An 18,188-nucleotide genomic window follows, 5' to 3' on the forward strand; every position below is an offset into this window, starting at 1 on the left:
GCTAGCTGCATTGTTTTCCGGACCTCCTTAGTTACCAGTCGTGTAGCCCTCTCTGCAAAGTACAGTCGCTGCCGGTCAACTTCGCGCAACCACTGGACTGTGAACCGTCCTGGAGAAACTCCGAATGACCTCAAAATGTCGGCTCGAGCAATGCTGCGGTCATTAAAAGTTAGCACAGCATCCATTGTCGCTATTTTCACCCTCTTGAGGCCAAGAAAGACATTCTTCGGAGCGTGCTCCCATACAACCTTGTTGAACGCCTCATTCGCGTTCCGAGTTTTTCCATGGTGACATTTCTGCAGAAGCTCAGGCTTTGAGAGCTGCTGAAACACCGGCGTTCTGCTTTGAGCGTTCCGCCGAGCGCAAAAGCTTCGGTGCAGACGCTCACGTGGTTGCTGCGGCGCCCACTCCTGGATTGTGTTGCGGAGAATTGGCGTCATTGGAGGTTGACTCATGCCGGTTTCCGTGGAAGAGACGTTTTTAAAAGCACGTCTTTGGCTTCGTCATTGCATTACCGCTAAATAACCCGCACGCAGGAAACAAGTGGCATAATTCTCACTCACAACGAATAAGCGTAGAATGAAGAGATTTTCTCGATGTTTGTCTGATATCTAACCTTCATGAACTAGTAACCAGCCCAACACGCATCATAGACGACTCCAGCAACATTTTCGACTTAATACTGAACATGCCTTGCGATAGCTTATCATCCTTTACGTAATTAGAGCCCATTTGCTACCTCAAACTTATTCAAGCACATTTTGCCTTCCATGCCGACTGCCATGAAATACGAAAAAAAACAATCACTTTGCGTGACAAAGGTAATGACTACGCCATTAATAACGAACTGAGCAACTTTTCTTCCAATCTTCAATGGCAGTTTTAACCAGAGATCGGTTAGCGACAACTGCTTGATATTTAAGAGTAAAATACAGGACCTTCCATAAAGATTTATCCCCAGAATAACATGTGCTGAAAATCGTTCTATTCCTCGGTTTTCGAAGGGACTAAAACAATACTCGACAATAAAGAGAGGTGGCTTTATTGCGCTGCTACGATAAAAGGAAACCTCGAGCCGAAGGAAAAATACTACTCAGTCAAAAAAGAATACTTGAGTACGATCACCGATGCAAAATAATCTTTAATAGCGACCTGGGGCGCGTGGTATGCGATAACGCCAAGATATATTGGCGCATCATCAACCTTGCACCAACATCCGCAACCGCTTTGGCTAACGCATCGGATCAACCAGTCTCCAACAGAGAATGCGCTGACATGATCAATATCGCAATTTGTACAGTTCTGACAAGGGAAAGCAACCCGCCTTAATGGATACCACTTACTAAAAATACGTCACCGATCATTCATTATAAATATGAGCAGCAGCCTGTTTTATGTCTGCTGCAGGATGAAGGCCTCTCCCTGCGATCTCCAACTACCTCTGTCCTGCGCCAATCGATACCAACTAACGCCCACGAATTTCCTAATTTCATCGCTCCACCTAGTCTTCTGTCGTCCTCGATTGCGTTTCCCTTCTCTTGGTAGCCATTCTGTAACCCTAATGGTCAAACGGTTATCTAACCGAGAACGGTTACCTAAACTGAACCTGAGCATTCCAGCCGCCCTCTTTCTGTTTCTTAACGTTTTCCTTAGCAATCTTCGTTCCATCGCTCTTTGGACGGGCCTCAACTTGTTCTCAAACTTCTTTTTCAGTCTCCAAGTACCTGCTGCATATGTCAGCACGGGCAAAATGTGCGGATTGTCCACATTCCTTTTCAATGATAATGGTAAGCTTCCAGTCAGGAGCTGGCAATGTCGGCCGTATGCGATCGATCCTATTTTTATTCTGTGGATTTCCTTCTCATGATTAAGGTTCCCTGTGATTAATTGACCTAGGTAAACGTACTCTTCCCAGACTCTAGAGGCCGATTGGCGATCCTGAACTCTTGTTCCATCGCTCGGCTATTTATCATTATCGTTGTCTTCTGCATATTAATCATCAATCCCACTCTTACACCATCTCAGTTAAAGAGACACTAAAGGTTAAATTTAAGTCAACGTGGACTGTTGAAATACCATCCCAGAAACGTCTAAACGCTTGTTTCATGCGAAGAAGAGACTTATTTGAATAGAAATTACGTTCGGAGGCGTCCGCGTACCTCTAGCGCAGTTCAAATCGTCCGCCCTTCGATCAAAGAGTGGTAACGTGGTAGACTCATAATGACGTTGCACCGTTAGTGCGTGGAACGGTGCTCGCAGACGGCGCTACGGCTTTTCTTCGCAAAACGCAAACGCGCGGCCAGAAACAGAGCCAAGACTGAGCCGACAGCAGCTTCAAAACGGAACTATGGTGGCTAGCGGAATGGAAAGCGCGCGACTATAAGCTGGTTGTTTATTTTATGACGCCAACTTTGACGCTCGTTGCAATGAACGACCCGGACAACGACACATTGGCTCGCGATGCTGGGTTCGACTTGAGGGAATTAAGCACTGATGAACGTGACCTGCTGCTGAGGGCTTGCGCTGCCGGCATCGTTGCGCACTACTATGGCGGCAACTGTATGTCATGGCTGTACATATTCGCACATTTGTAAGTTTTGCTTCGTGAAAACCAAATGCCGCACTCACCACCCTGTTTTCGACCTGCAGTTGTTCTAGCACTTCGGAGGATGCAGACAAGACCCACGGAACAGCGCTACGGGAGAGCATTGGTTTGAAAGGCACTCCACACGACTTCAGTAAGTCGGCGTTGAACTCGTAATCCTCTGGACGAAAGTGCAGCGCGCACGCAACGCGATTTTTCGGCTCTTTGCCAACGCGCTGCGGCAGAGGTACGGCACTTCATCGCTTTGATGAGAGAGGTTCACTCGTTGGCACACAGTGATAAGTAACGTTGGATTCGCCGCTGCAACTCCCCTTGGCCAAGTTACGCGGACCGTTCGCCCATCCCTCGACATCACATGGACGTGGCATTCTCGCTGTTTGTTCCAAATGAAAGTTTCGCGAGCCAGCAGAACCTGCGCAGCACGACGCGATAACGAAACAACTGAAACACCAAAGCGCGTGCAGCGCAGAGTCGAGCGCGCAGAGTCGAGCGCGCAGAGTCGAGCGCGCAGAGTCTAGCGAAAACAAAACCTTCCGAGCACCCATACTATTGAAGGTTAACGTCAAAATGTTAGTTTTTCTTAGAATCGAAGTAGACAAGTAGCATGTTCTTCCCTCTTAGAACCTAATGAAATGATATTTTTAATATGAGTGGTTGAGTACTAGTGACAAATTATGATGAGAAGTGCCTTCGTCATCGGGCTAGTAGCGGAATGTCGCTGGGGGATCTCACTTAGTGTCATGCATTTACCTCAATTTCTAGGTTACTAAAGCTCTGTTCGTGATTATATTGACGCCTTCGACGTTCTAGAGCATTGCTTTATCACTTCATAGTACCCTTTAGTGTCCCTTTAAGGACCTCAATAATTTGCTGTAACTTGTCTGCATTGTCGCTAAATAGAACTATGGCATCGGCAAACCGAAGGTTACTGAGATATTCGCCGTCGATCTTTACTCCTAAGCCTTCCCAGTTTAATAGCCTGAATATTTCTTCCAAGCAAGCAATGATTAGCACTGGCGAGACTCTGTCTCCCTATCTGACCCTTTTTTTAAGGGGATCTTCTTACATTTCTTCTGTAGAATTAAGGTAGCTGTAGAACCACAGTATATATTTTCCAAGGTATTTAGGTAGGCGTTCTGTACTCCTTGAATACGAAATGCCGCTATGACTCTTAGTATCTCTACTGAATCAAATACCTTTTCGTAATCTATGAGAGCCATATAGAGAGGCTTATTATGCTCTGCGGATTTCTCGATAACCTGATTAATTACATGGATGAATCGAAGAGTATGCCTTCCTGAAGCCAGCCGGTTCCCTTGGTTGACTTAAGTCCCGTGTTGCCCTTGTTCTATTGGATGTTATTTTGGCAAATATTTATATAAAACTGCGAGTAAGCTAACGGGTCTATAATTTTTCTATTATTTAACGTCACCTTTTCTTCAAGAAGCATCTCGCCGCTAAAGCTGCTTTGTACTTTAATTTGTTCTTTTTACAGCAACTTTCCACAGGCGCCTCATTCCTAAAGACTGGCAAACGGGGAAGGTCGTTGCGCTTTACAACTCAGGTGACAAAAATTCAACTGTTATCTACCGTACCATATCTTTAACTAGGGTCCCTTTCAATGTTATGGAACATGTTATATACTCTCACACTATGGACTTCTTAAACCCAAAAAATTTCTTCCATCCGCCCCAGCACGGGTTTCGCAAGAGGTATTCATGCGAAACACAACTAGCCACGTTGTTTGCTTGCTGACTTTGACACTAACGTTCACCTTGACGCTATTTTGCTGGACTACGATACGGCATTTGATGAAGTTCCACATCAACGTTCAATAAACAACCCTCTCGGTTAAACCTATACTCTAACGTACTACAGTGAATCAAAGCCTTCTTAAGAAGCCGCTCTCAAACAGTCATCATAAATAACCAGTCCTCCAATCCTCTTCCTTTAACATCAGGTGTCCCACAACGATCCGCTCTCGTCCCACTTTTGCTTCTTATATTTATTAACGATCTCCCATTGCACGCATCTTGCCAAATCAGAATGTTTGCTGACGACTGCGTTATATACTGCCGAGTAATAAACACTGCGTATCAAGAAGCCCTCCAACCGGATATTAGCCACATCCCACACTGGTGAGAAGACCGACTGAAGATGCTTAATCCTAGCAAGTTCAAGTTTCTTGCATTACCCGTCGACACAAGTTTCATGCCTTTCTATACAATATCGCAAACGGCATCGTACAATCCGTATCGTCTTTCAAATTGTTAGGCATAAAAGTATGAAATGATATAACGCAGAATTAACACATAAACAACGCGATATCATCAGCTAGCAATACACTGCCATTTCGTAAACTCATCTTCACCTCGCCCCAAATCCCTTACACTTGCTTGCTTACAAGGCACTCATTCAACCTAAACTAGAAAATGCACTCGCCATATGGAACCAGCATCGTGTTAGCCTCATAAACGACCTAGAAGCAGACAAAAATCGTGCTACAAGCTTCATACATTCTTCTTATTCGTATGACGTCAGTGTTTCAGCTCTGAAAACTAAATCTGCCTTAACGCCTCTCTCAGTTTGCCCTCACATAGCCACCCTAATACTTTGCCACAAGTTCTATTGCTTATCACTTAATCATGCACCTTACACCATGCCAGTATCGTACACTTCAGACCGCACCAACCACAACTGTCAAGTTTTTCGTCCGCGTGCTTGAATTGTTACTTTTTCAGCTTCCTTGTTCCCACGTGCAGCTAAAGATTGGAACGGCCATGCCCAACATGTCATAGAGATCGCCTGTGCATCATAATTCGCTGAAAATTTCGATAACGTATTTTGTATATAAACACATGTGGCATTATTAATGTTTTTTTTTAGCTGATTGCACCTCATATGTAATAAGCCCTCGGGGGGTCTTCACGGAAAGAAAATGGAATGAAATGAAATGCATCTTAACGTGTGTATCGTCTATAACACAAGCATTTCTCACCGTCGTTTCGCTCGTTGCCGTGATTTCCTCCCACGTTTGGTACGTTGTACTGGCCACGATCCGGCCCGAGGCCGGATGCGGGCCAGCATCCACGACCTGAAGGAGCTGGCCGGGTGTCTCCGGCCCGTGCCTGAATGCCACCCCCCAGTGACGGTAGGCCTCCGCCTGGTGTTGGATTGGGCTGGTAAGCCACCCCAAAAGGGTGGCCGCTGAGGCCACCACGGACCCTTGTAGCCTAGACGTCACTATGTAGACGTCCGTGAGTTGGCCCGCTGCGGCAGGAGCAACAGTAAATTTAATGTGTTGTCTCAAATCTAGACTTACTCTTTCGAAAGCGTCACTGGCTACCCGGTCTCGCCCTGAAGCACTTTTTCAAATAATAAACGTTAACTACAAGTTACTTCAAACAATAAAATCTAGTTTTTGAGCACACACTTTCCTGACACAAAGTCATTGCATCCGAACGTGCATTATCAGGTTCGGAGATGAATAGGCGGAACATTTTGTAACTTATTGCGCTGACATTGCTAACAGCATTAACATAAATATAAGACACACTCCTAATTTTATTCTAGCCAAGATTTCACTGAAGAATAACAAACACTGCTGGTAACTACTGAAAGCGTTCTAACTGTCCATCTACAGTCGCAGGCGTTATCAGTATTCGCTGTCGTCTTTTTAGCTACTTATCCACAATGCACGCGTACGTTCGAGAGAACTTGTATATATCGCACAGAACAACTTGTCAAATAGCAGCGTTTTCTTGCTCAAAATAAGCAAGCAGACATAAAGTGAAATATAGAATCTGCTGTTTTGTTGTGTTCACGCAGTTAGACGTGTGGAAGCTTTCTAAACATATTAAACCTGAATAAAAAACTATATCTATATACCTGTCACTTTGCGAGCTCACAAACTCACCAAAGATAGTTTCCACATTCTTTAAACAATTTAAAGTCTTAGAGCCACAGCTTCCGCAGTCATTAAATACCTACTCCGTCCAACTCGACGTCAGCAGCATATGAGTTCTCTCGGTAAGTGGCAGTAACCCCATAACCTGTCGAAGCGTTGCGTACGTCGATCTTGCTTTCATAGGAGCAACCATGTCATGCAGTCCTTTCAGGTGATTGCCACTTCTATCTCAGTGACGTAGGCAATCAGCATCTGCGATGTCTTCACGCAACACCTGACCTTTCAGGTGGCCAGCCCTCTGTGATCCCAAATTCCACTGCGCTCTGGCATCTACGACAACCTGCGGAAAACCATTACTACACGCTACGGGATCCTTCTGCCTGCATGCACTTGTCTCATAGATCGTAGTTCGAGACGCTCGTACGACTCGCCTCCTGCAATGCACCCTGGTTCAACGGCAGCTTTCGCGCCTGTACCACAGCTGCTGGCTTATTCATCGCACAATGACGCTAAAATCCCGTCAACCACCACCCCAGCGCCTTGTCGGTGTGACACAGCGCGAGTGACAATGCCCGGCGACGGCGTAGTCCAGCTGCTTAACTACATTGGTTTTATACTTCTAAGCCAAGTGGCCTTTTTGTCCGACATTTGTAACAAGTAATGTTAATGAATGGGCAACTTACAGGCTCATGATGTCCCGCACAGCGATTACACGACGCGTTTGTCCCATGCGACGCCGTTATTTCAGACTTCGCGAATGTGTTGCTCCTGACGTTCTTGCCAACGCTTGTTGACACCGTCCTGTTGCCGGTCTTTGTCAGCGAAGGTGGGAGACGCCCGCGGCGAGAACTTCCATTCTCATCCTGACCATTTGCTAACCCCCGTATTCAGAAATGCAACTTAAGTTGAATCCCATGCTTGACTTGATCCGAGTGACACCTATCGGCAATGCGCCTAAGGAAACGCAGTGAGCGTCTTTGGGCACGTTAACGCTAGGCGTCATCAGTCAAGTCAAGCATGTGCTTCGACTTAAGTTGCATTTCTGCACACGGGGGTGTCTTTCGACACACCTTCCATAGCCATGGCGTTGATGCAGTTGCGTTCCTAGGTCAGTTCTGCATCAGGCGTGGCTAATGGCAGCGTCAGACGTCAGTCGCCAGCGTATAGCATCTGTTCGAAGACTGGCGACTAGCCGGTCCCGCAGAGCTTCCTCTAGAAACGCACCGAACGCGCACGTTCCTGCCAATTTCTTGAGACGCACGATAAGTCCATGACGCTTTCATGCTTCTCTCGTTTTCGTCGCTGGAAGCGATACCTTTTCTTCACCACAGTACTTCGGGGAATATACTGCTTTTTCAGTACGCCAACGCTGTCCTCGAATGTCACCTTGGTGGACGTCTTTGGAAGAAGCGAGCTCCTGAGCGTTCCGTAAACTTTTTCGCCGATTGCAGTCAAGGACACCAATAATTTCTCCTGTAATGTCTTTGGCAGCGATGAAGCACTGCAGTAGATCGAGGAAGTCTTCGATGCCCCCAGTGTCGGTGTCAAACTCCGGCAACTTGCCAGGTGTAGCACTCGAAGTACACATCTTCAATACATATTGCAGCATCCCATCCGCGTTGCAGTTTGTTGCGACAAACGCCGAGACGTACTTGTGTAACGTCCTCATTCAGTCTGGCCTACAGGCCGCGTCGCAGCAACCAAGAAAACTCTCGCCTCACATCGCACATGCGCAGAACAAACAATCAAGACCACCAATCACTGTCGTGGCGCAATCTCGCGCCGCGTTCGATGCAGCGCTCCAGCGCGTTCGAAGAAACACTGCCACCCGTTCGATGAAACGCTACCGTGCGTTCGGCGTAACACAGCAGGCCTATGTTGCGGAAAATCTGACCATCGGCCGCTTCGCGCGTCTTAAGACCGCGGAGGCGGGGACTGCTCGTAACGGCACGGGGACGCCACAGACACAATTTCTGAGGTGCATTAAATTCTTGCTATGTCCAATCCGCAGCGTCCGAGTTCTCTCGGTGAGCAGAAGCGAGCCGATGGCCTTTCGAAGCGCTGCGTTCGTCGCTCATGCGGATACCTAGGTGCCGCCTGCAGAGCTTTTATAGGAGCAACCATCTCATGCAGTTATTTTAGCCGGATAGCCGCTCTTACGTGAGCAACGTATACAAACAGCAGCTGCGCTGGTTTCACGTAAGACCCGCTTCCAGCTGGCCGGTTCTCTGTGCTCGAAATTCCACTACGCACTGGCAACTAAGACACCTGTGGAAGGCCATGAATGTACGCTATGGAATCCCTCGGGTTGCCCGGAGTGAGTGAGTGAGTGAGTGAGTGAGTGAGTGAGTGAGTGAGTGAGTGAGTGAGTGAGTGAGTGAGTGAGTGAGTGAGTGAGTGAGACAGTGAGTGAGTGAGTGAGTGAGTGAGTGAGTGAGTGAGTGAGTGAGTGAGTGAGTGAGACAGTGAGTGAGTGAGTGAGTGAGTGAGTGAGTGAGTGAGTGAGTGAGTGAGTGAGTGAGTGAGTGAGTGAGTGAGTGAGTGAGTGAGTGAGTGAGTGAGTGAGTGAGTGAGTGAGTGAGATATTTAATCCACGTGAACGTCGAACGGACAAGTGTACAAAAAACTCAAAAACTCAATTGCTCAAAATCAGCAAGCAGACAAACTGAAATATAGAATCGGCTGTTTTGTTGTGTTCACGCAGTTAGACGTGTGGAAGCCTTCTAAACATATTAAACCTGAATCAAAAACTTTATAGCTATATACCTGTCACTTGGCGAGTTCACAAACTCACCAAAGATAGTTTCCACATTCTTTAAACGATTTATAGTCTTAACCATAGCCACAGCTTCCACAGTCATTAAATACATACTCCGTCCAACTCGACGTCACCAGCATATGAGTTCTCTCGGTAAAAGGCAGCAAGCCGATAACCTTTCGAAGCGTTGAGTTCGTCGATCTTGCGGTTGCTTGCCTGCAGAACTTTTATAGGACCAACCATGTCATGTAGTCCTTTCAGGAGAAAGTCACTTTTACCTCAGCAACGTAGGCAATCAGTGTCTGCAGTCTTCACGCAACACCTGACCTTCCACGTGGCCTGCTCTTGGTGATACAATATTCCACTGCAAGCTGGCATCTACGACAACCTGCGGGAGGCCATTACCACGCCCGAAGGGATCCCTCTGCCTGCCTATCGTAGTTCCAGGGGCTCGCAGTACTCGTCTCCTGCTACGCACCCTGTACAACGCTAGCTGACTGATTTATCTCACCGTGACGCTTCAAGGACAACACCGTGACGACCACCTCAGCGCCCTGTTCCCCATAGGCAGCGCTCCACATCTACGAGGCGCCTGACTCACAGCCCTACAACACTACTACAAAGAACCATGACGCAAATATAAGCGCCGCGGCAACACCCTGTCGCCGAATGCAAAGTTTATTGCATGTTAGGGATTCACCACAACTTGTCACATCGCCCTCAGCATGCTTCCGTTTGGTACACGGCGGAGACAGAACCCCCGTAAAATGGACAAGGCAGCAGTGACCTTCGCCCTTTTGGTTGAGATAGCAATTATATGGATAATCTAGGCGTACTTTTGCCGTCGCTGTCGCCATCGCTCCGTGTAGACTCCGAGGCCGACAACACCGTCGCAGTTCGAATGAAACGACGCTAGGGGAGCCGACAGCAGTGGCTCTACCTTGAGCGCAAGAGAGAGGAAAGCGGAGAGCCAACGCGCAGTTCCGTCCTGCGAAAAGCCGGACGGGGGGGAGGGATAGCGGTGGCGCTGCGCGTCGCCGCCAACTTACAGTCACTGGAAAAAAATTTTTCCCAGTGACTCTACCGCCAACTGCGCATATCGCGACCGGGCACAAGCGGAACCGACGATCGTGCGGCACAATCCGCGCGCAATTGGGGGCGAGCTCAATCACTGGAAAAGTTAGCGCCACCGTCGGCGTGACCTGGCATGAGGGATCACGTGGACACAGCGGCCGCGTCGGCTGCTTCGGAAGCGAGCTGAAAACGAAAGTTTTAAAGTCCGACTTGCGCCGCGTTTCCGGTTAAGTGGCGAGGCTTTATCGCTTAGGGTGTCTGCTTGACAACATATGAAAGTACTATAATAGGTAGTGGCTGCCTTTGGAGGCGTGCAGCATTAGACTACTGCTCGGTGCCGCAGTGCCGGACGTACGCAACGGAGCCCGGTGTCAGCCTTATTCACACGTAGCCACAGCGCAAGTAGCTGCGTGAAGCTTGGCTGGCGAAACTTATAGCCGGCAGACAGCCATCGGCTTAAACTCATGTATGCAGCAAGCACAGACGCGAGGAACATTTCTGCTACGGCGCCGGGACTGCGCGATGTTCGGTGAGTAGCAGAAAACGCGCACTGAGACGCTCGCCCACAACCGCTGCCCGGCTAATGTCATGACGGTTTGGTCTATGAACTTGTTGATAATATAGATACTGGCAAGTTAACTGGAACGGAAAGGGAGCGGTAAGACGCACATTAAAGAAAGGCATGGCATATGGTCATGTTTGTGTTATGAATTAATGCAGATGGATTACGAAAAACAAGCAGAGGGACATCGCACGCTGAGAAGACCGATAAACATACAGTGCGACGCAACTTGAGAAATAATATTCAAATGTCCAAGAACTTAAAAGACAAAAAAAGATTGAATCGTCGCGACGGCACATCACAGTAGCCGTAGCTAGGCGTCGAAGTCTCTATAACGGAATTATTTTTCAACAGTTCTCATAGCGTCCACGCAACAATGGCTGCTAGTGTACTGTCAAATGCTCATATGCTGCGGCCTAAAGCTCACGGCATGGTGCGAAAACGCGCTCACAGCGAAAGCAAAACATGCGCGGACATGCATGCAGTCGTGCAGTCGGTCGCTGCGAAACCGTGCGAAATTCGCTGGATTGAGGCTCCATTCTGTTATGCCTCATTTGGTTATACAGACAGCCCACTATAAGAACGTATTTCACATAGTTCACTCTCAGCGTTTGCCAACCTGTCACGCAAGAAGCCGGTTCGGCAGACTCCATCGTGGTGACCGCTCGCAGTGGCGTTCACTGTATACGTATTCGGTAAAGAGATAGCATCTGCAAACGATTACGTGCTTTCAGTTTGCCCAGGATTATTATATCGACAGTCAAAAACTTCCCTCGTTTTGAGAGTACCCACATAAATGTCCAGAAGGGCTGCCGCGTGGTGTTCTTATTGAGCGCCGTTTGCGAAACCTATGAGGAGCGCGCCGCGCGATCCCTCGTACTACGCAAGGGAGGCGCTTCCGACAGATGGCGACTCCGTAACCCCTCGCCGCCAATAGGGAGCCTAGCAGGGGAAAGAAAGTGGGCCGTACGTCTGCCGCTGCGCATCAGACACCAGTGCGTGGGAAATTTAGGGAGGCCTACTCCGGCGTCTGCTCTGCATGGTATCGCTGAGCAGACCCTTTCTTGAGAGAGATCTGCGATGGGGACAAAGTACGCCGACTGCTTCCACTCGCCTCCCAATGCAAAGATGCCGTGCACCACTAGACCGCTGTGCAGCTTCTAGCCTCGACCTTCCCAGAATCTTCGCTGTCCCATTTGCCTAAAAAAAAAGAAAATGTGACTTCAAGAGTTTAGCGAGAGCATACGGTGCCTTCGGTGGTCGAATAAAAGACGAAGAACTTTTACCTGATGAAAAAACGACAGACATCCGTTCTCTTAGAGTGCATCAAGAAGACTCGTTTATTTTTGACTAGAAGGTACGGGAAAGGGGAGAGAGTAGAGAGAAAGGGAAAGTCGCCATACATTGTGCCGAATAGGCTTTCTTGAACCCCGCACGTGCAAGCAACCCCCTCCAAACTTGAAAGACGCCATCGCACCGTCGGTTGCTGTTCGAAGAAAGCGCCCGCCAATATTTTGCACGCAGTTTGAGGGGTGTCAAGTGTCCAGCGCTTCTGGCACAGTGACCTCAATAGTGCCGTTTTAGGTGGGGCAGTCCTCCTCGCCACATCATCGGCGGCCCCCAGTGCGGGGATTCTTTGGCTCAAGAACGATCTCCCCAGGATGCGCAAACTATTATCGCATTGCTCCCCAATCTCTAAGGAATACAGCAGCTGTATCGGTCAGTTCACCTCTGTTCCTTCACTTAATAACAATTTGCGGCACCACGCCCTGCCGTCTCTGTCCTTAAATGTTTCCTTAATTCTGGCGGTCTTGCACATGTGGCGTTTCAAGCGGTGTTCCCTCAGGAGCAGCAAAGCTCGATGTCGTTGGGCGGTACATATGTGTCGATCTAAGATCCAATAAGTACTCTTTCCGCCACCGTCGCCAGAAACCATCGACCACGACAGTCCGGTACTTCCAGCGACGTGAGAGATGCATTCCACCGCCAGGAATTTCGTCCGGCAGCAGATGTTGAGGAAGGGTTGTCAACTTTCTTCCGACAAGAAGGTGCGCCGGTGACAGTGGCTCTGGCTCTTGAGCATCATCATATATGAAAGTCAAAGGGCGTGAGTTGATCACCGTCTCCATCTCATAAAGAACGGTGGTCAGTTGTTCGAAACTCAAGCTGCTCCGACCTAACACCTTTCGCAACGCTATTTTCACAGATCACACCATCTACTTCCAGAATCCGCCCCAGAAAGCTGCCCGTTATACAATAAACTTCCATCTGATCTGGTTTCCAGCGAAGTATGACTGCAATTCTTCGAGTTGCAAGAGCGCGAACATGGCCTTTAGATCCCATGCTGCATGTTTGAATGTGAGCGCGTTGTCCGACCGTCGAGGAGGTTCCACGGCGTGCCACAAAGCGTTTAAAGGCCAAGAGGAAGGCTGTAGCCGACAGGTCGCTGACGAGCTCAAGGTGGACGGCTAGTGTCACAGCACAGGTCAAAATAGCGATGTAGCATCTTTTGTTGTCGCGTCACTGTTGACGATGAAGGGCCCTGCAAAATCGATGCCCACGATGCCGAACGTGTTTCCTTTTGATATTCTGTCAGCTGGAAGTGGTGCTACTGGTTGCGTAGCTGGAGGGCAACTTTCTGACAGACGAGGCACTGCTTTATAACTTTCTTTACGGCCTGACGTCCTCTGATAATTCAAGACGATTCTCGCAGCTGTGCTAGAGTCTCGCGTACATCCGTGTGCAGCATTCTCAAGTGTTCCTTCCGTATGAGCAGTCACGTGAGGGGGTGATTGCGACGGAGAACGACGGGATGCTAAGTCTCTTCGTTGTTATCACTGAATTGCAAGCGTGCACCAACTGGCATGAGGCTCTCTTTGTCGAAGTACGGGATAAAAGGTAAAACAAAGGAACTCTTGGCAGAGGTCTTCGATTATTCAGGTTTGAAAGGTCATCGCTGGACGCATCTCTTAAAGTTTTAGCCAACCAGTATCTTTCGACGCGGATCACTTCTTCAGCTCCTAATGGGACGATTGTCTTTCCTTCTTTGTTGTGGCAGTTGTCGACAAAGTGGCGGACCCACGCGGTTACTCGCACGACTCTGCTGAATGAACTATAATTCTCAACATTGAGAATTGCCATGGATGACGAGGATACTATGGGCATCACCGTCACCTTTCGCTCTTTCATTTGGCACTCCCCAACGTTCGAGCTCGGGTCCTTATTGTTGGCCAATGCGTGTCATCCTCCTGAAGCCAACGGGGTCCTCTCCAACACAACTCGCTTTCCCGCAGGGCTGATGGGAGAATGCCTCGGGTGATTAGGTCAGCGGGGCTGTCTGAACTTAGGCAGTGTTTGCAATCCTTGAGATCTGTCAGAGCTTGCAATCCTGAGACTCGATTTGCTACGAAAGGCTTCAATCTGGCAGCGTTTCCCTTGATCCAGTACATAGCTACGGAAGAGTCAGTTCAGAGGGTAGTAGCAACGTTCTTCAGATCCAAGGTCTTGGTTACGTAATGGCATAGCGGCGCACCAACAAGGGCTCCCAACAGCTCCAATCGGGGTTGCGAGAGGCATCTCAAAAGAGTCAGTCTTGATTTGGCCATGACCAAGCTTACATTTATTAGTCCGAACGGAGACTTGGTCACGATATATGCGACAACACCAGAGGCCTTCGGGCTTGCGTCACAGAAAATGTGTGCCACTTTCTCCGTATCATCACTTCTTAGTCCTGCCGCTATCTGTCTTGGAACGGATACTCCAATGCATGAAAGCTCCTTACACCAGCAGTCGCACTCAGGCTGCAATGTTTCAGGCAAAGATATCGTCCCAACCAATTCCGAACTCCCACAACTTCTGGGACATTAACTTTACACATAATGTTGTGGGAGCAATAAATCCAAAAGGGTCGAAAACTCTTGCCGAGGCCTGCAGCACAAATCTCTTGTTGTCGGCGCTTGCGGAGAGGAGGCCGATGAGTGAAGTTAGGTTGTATTCTAAGTGGTCAGTCTGAGCATTTCAACCAACTCCCAAAAGCTTTGTAGCTGCAGTATATCCATCATCAGCGTTCGTTCGTTCCACATTGCCATTCTCCATGAAGTTTACGAGATCACGTTCGTTCAATATCCACTTGTGTAGCCGCATCCCTGCTGGAGACAATATAAATTTTTATTCCTGGCACAAGACTTTACCCTTGTAAAGGCTGTCAACCCCAGTTACAAGGTCATCTACGTAAAAATGCTTGCGCTGGATACCGCAGTCTCAGCATACTGTTCCGGCAGGCCTTCAAGATGATGTTGCAACGTTGCAGACAAGAGAAATAGGCTCGACGTGACACCGTACGGCACTCGAGTAGTCCAACAGGTCACCACAGCTGGAAGTTCTTCCCCTTTCTTTGGGGTCATAGCGTACCAGAGGAACTACACAGCGTTCCAATCGCCCTCTGATAGGGAGATTTGGAGAAAGGCCTTTTCAATATCCGCAACGATGGCAATGTTGTAAGTGCGGAATTTGATCAGCAGATCAATGAGCTCAGGGTTTAGGTTACGGCCACTTTCCAAAACATTGTTCAGTGAGAGGCACTTTTTGGCACTTAATGATGCATCGAATACTACCCTCAGTTTCGTCGCCTGGCTTTCGTGATGAGCAATTGCGTCATGTGGCATATAGTACGCCGGACCTTCCGACGTGTCGTAATTCTTGCTGGCTGGCTCTGCATAGCCCTTTTCTATGTAATCTCTTATGGAGGCGTCGTACTCCCTAATAAACGAATCTCCTTTCACGAGGCGCATTGTATGTGCTCTAAGACGCCTTGCTGCGCACTCGTAGTTGTCGCTAAGCTCGTTAACCATCGAATTCCAAGAAAACGACAACTTATAGCTGCCATTCTAAAAGTTAATGGTTTCTTTATATCGCTGAAGGAAGGCGTCCTGGTGAGGAACAGGCTCATGTTCCTCGATACCGATGTGCTCGAGCTCCCAGAAAGACTTTAGCTGGGCTGATATTTCCTTGTCAATTTGTTAACTCCCTTCTATACGCATCACGCCAGGAGCCGAGAAGCAGATTCCTGTTGACTTCATTGTGCCGGCCTTGGCCTGGACTGTCCATCTGAATACAGTCTCCACTGCCATCAATTTGGAGCTGAGACGTACGCTTAGTGGATGCCGCGATGATTTCCCAGTAATGATGGGCGCCTATCAAAAGGCCAATATTTTCAATGCGTGGTCAGCAAGACTCCAGAAGCAGTGGAGTGTACGATTCCTCCAAGCGCCACAAAATGGTAATCGCCATTAAATACATCAGGAGTCCTAAATAAAGGATGGCTTACTAAATGAACTTAAAAATGACAGCGCTGTGCTGCTCCTTATTGAACCGAGTTTTAACTATACGCTGCCGAGAAATGTTGCGGTGAGGCAGCTCACGGAACCACTGGGGACGTATTCTGCAACGATCAATTTCGGCTATAGTGTCGCTTCTGCGATGGCATCGCCGTTAGGCGCGCGCTTATTGACTGGTTGAGCATAATCGGATAAGCTGATTCGCTTGTTGAGGCCTACGTCACGCGAACGGTGTCGCCGAAGCGATAGTCGCAGAATATGTCCCCTGCAGTTGTATTGCCAACCCAGCGCCTTGGCAGCTACCATGCACTTCCGAACAGCGGCTTGATGGTCATAGGCAGCATAGCTATTGAGGATGCAGGAAATAGGACTAGATGAGAAGCATTGCCATTTGCGAGTTCCTAATCAAAGGATTCGTTTTTTGCCTGATACTTCCTCTCCCTCCGGCTCGTGCCTGTTATTTGCGCGCAATTGCACGGCAGGAACGCTGGTGATAGCTTGCCGTGCTCACAAAGGTCATGAGGGCAGCAGAAGGCCTAACACTGACATGTCCCCGCAGGACACCCAATTGAGCAGACCGTGAAGGTGGGACCACTTCGCTTCGCACTTTTCTTCAACAAAGTCTAATGTGCATCTGTCACATCTCCAGAGACCTCTTAACCCAGCAAACACTGGTCGACCATTCGCCACGGCAATTGTAAGAGTTCTAGCTCAGGGGAAGGGCGGATGAAAACGTCTCTATTACCCTTTTACTTGCAATTGCAATAAAGCGCTTGCATATTCGGGCTTACCGGCATGCGCCATGTTGTTACGGGTCCTGCGCTGATGGTTTTGCCGCGGGCGGGGCTGCACGGGGCCGAGGTTCTTGCGTGGTTTTGCCGGGCGGGGGGGGGGGGGGTGGAGGCGGTTGTCGACAGCTCGTCTAGGCCCCGGAAGACTGGCCTTGACGACGGAGGTGATGGTCTCCATGCTCCCGCGTGCCGGCTTTGACGTGTTCCTGCGGCACGGGAGCAGCAGCAGCAGCTGGTCGCAGTGGTCCACACCTGGCTGATTTTACGTCGTTGTGGGCGCGTTTTTGTGGGCGCGTTCGGCGCCGCGCGTGTCGAAAACTGCGCGTGCAAACGCGCAACTTCGACCTCTGTCGTTCCAGCACGTGGCTCCTACCCACTACGGGGACTGGTCGGGAATTAGATGGATTATTCAAATATACGATACATGATAAATTTCTTAATATCTTATTAAAGTAATCAGACGTTGTCCATAAGGGGGAAAATAAGCATCCCTGAGCGATCCGAGGCAAATGCATCCGTAGAACACCAGCAACAGAAGCGGAACTTCAGGTGACATAGTCGCGGTGGTGCGGCCGTGTCCACTGCTGGTGAATGAAGCCGACATCCCTTTTAAAGGTGTCGGTCGGGTGAGTTGAGTTGAGTGGTTGTAGGCTACTGGTGGGATTAGCCTTGCAGTTGTTGCTGGCAATTGCTCCACCGTAGTGGCACTTAAGGGGACAGGGTAGGTCCTATTCTAGCCATGCATTTTAGGCTATGTTCCTGACCCTTTTTCTCGTGATCTGCTGGGGTTAGAACATTATTCTTGGTGGCATTGTAATCAGCAATGTTAGGTAGTGAAATTGAACCAGGGTTATTTCTTTTTGAAGATTAGATTTTTTTTCATTTCTTTTACTGGGCCCACCAAATTTTAGAGCCAAAATCTGCAGTAAACAGCCTGTAAACGAAAATTCCCTTCAAGAATATTTATAATCCTGGTTCAGTAGACTTTCTGTAATGTTTGCTCGATACCTGTAAAATGTTATCGCCCTAGCGGTTGTAGTGTCTGAAAAAAGGGGTCAAATGCAGCAAAATTTGGTGTTTTCAGATAATTGGCTTTGAAGTGGAAGAAAGAGCTTTATTGCAATATGGAACTATAGAAACAAATTCTGGCACATT

At 48.6% G+C, this 18,188-nt stretch overlaps 1 protein-coding gene across 1 annotated transcript in view; it reads right to left on the reverse strand.

The window, feature by feature from the left end:
* The window catches only part of LOC135915668 (uncharacterized), a 381,759-nt gene that overhangs the window by 20,126 nt on the left and 343,445 nt on the right, over window positions 1–18,188 (reverse strand). Inside the window, exons 12-13 of the mRNA XM_070521761.1 lie at window positions 17,034–17,239; window positions 5,604–5,875 (exon numbers count right to left, since the gene is read on the reverse strand). The gene's annotated coding sequence lies outside the window, so the exon portion shown is untranslated. The remainder of the gene's footprint in view (window positions 1–5,603; window positions 5,876–17,033; window positions 17,240–18,188) is intronic.

This window comes from Dermacentor albipictus, chromosome 7 (genome assembly GCF_038994185.2).
Source record: "Dermacentor albipictus isolate Rhodes 1998 colony chromosome 7, USDA_Dalb.pri_finalv2, whole genome shotgun sequence".
NCBI classification, from domain to species: Eukaryota; Metazoa; Arthropoda; class Arachnida; order Ixodida; family Ixodidae; genus Dermacentor; species Dermacentor albipictus.